The sequence below is a fragment of the Panthera tigris genome, chromosome F3 (assembly GCF_018350195.1).
Source record: "Panthera tigris isolate Pti1 chromosome F3, P.tigris_Pti1_mat1.1, whole genome shotgun sequence".
NCBI lineage: Eukaryota > Metazoa > Chordata > Mammalia > Carnivora > Felidae > Panthera > Panthera tigris.
In genome coordinates, this window is record NC_056678.1 from 32,108,503 (window position 1) to 32,109,641 (window position 1,139).

The 1,139-nt window shown below is 39.9% G+C and overlaps 1 pseudogene; it reads left to right on the forward strand.

Moving 5' to 3' along the window:
- Nucleotides 1-406: 406 nt before the first annotated feature.
- LOC122236034 lies at nt 407-507 on the forward strand (annotated as a pseudogene).
- The last annotated feature ends 632 nt before the right edge of the window (nt 508-1,139 follow it).

Here is a 1,139-nt window from a genome sequence, read left to right on the forward strand (position 1 = left end):
CTAACACTTACATAGTGCGACACTGTGCCAGGCTGTATTCTAATTGCTCTATGTATACTATCAAATTTTAATCCTCACAATAACCTATGCAAGCAAAATTAGTTTGACTTATTTCCTTCCTTCCAGCATTTTCTTCTAATTCCAAGTCTCATGTGGATGCAGTAAGTAGTGGGACTTAACATCACATGCTCGCACTTGATTACAAGGGAGGCTGGCAAGGCAGGCCCTGGTCTTTGCCTTGGGAGTTGGGACTCATCATGAAGAAAGTGAACACAATATGGAAATGTGTTTAGAAGATTCCAGGACGCCATAAATATAAATAATGCCACTACAGAGACAGAGGAGGAAAATCAGGAATGTGGCATCACAGAAACCAAGGGAAAAGTGTGTTTCAAATGCCACAGAGTGCTCACTTTGGCAGCACTTTAGTAAAGTTGGAACAACACAGGATTAGCATGGCCTCTATGCAAGGATGACACACAAATTCATGAAGCTTCCATATTTTTAAAACAAACAAGCAAACAAAAACACCAAATGCCACAAAGAGATAGAGTACTACAAAGAGTGAAAAATATTCATTGGCTCTAGTGATGTGGAGGTCACTGGTGACCTTAGGGAGAACTGTTTCAGCAGTGTCGGGAGGGGAAAGAAATGGATTGGATTGAGGAAAGAATCAGATTGGAGGAAATGGAAGTAGTGAGTTTAGGCAATTTGTTAAAGATCAGCAGTGAAGAAGGGGAGAAATCTAGGATAGCAGTTGATAGAGTGGGAAGTGGGATCAGGGATTAAAAAAAAATTTGTATGTGAAGGATTCAGTAGAGAGAAGATGATGAAGATATAGGATAGAAAAGATATAATCAATAATGGTAAGCTTCTGAGAAGGTGGCCAGGGATGGGATTTAGCACTATTTCAAAAGGTGGAATAGATGAGAGAATGGCAGCAATTCAGATGAAACTTCAGATGAAACTTCAGTCCCAGCCAACAAGCTTGATTGGTCTCATGAGAAGCCTTTAAATTAAACAGGTCTTTGTGATAGAAATTCAAAGGAACCCCTATGGTAGACTTTGTCTTTTGAGAAGTGGAGTCATTTACCATTGAAATTGGGAGAATGAGGGTGTGTTGGTTGAAGGAAGAAGGT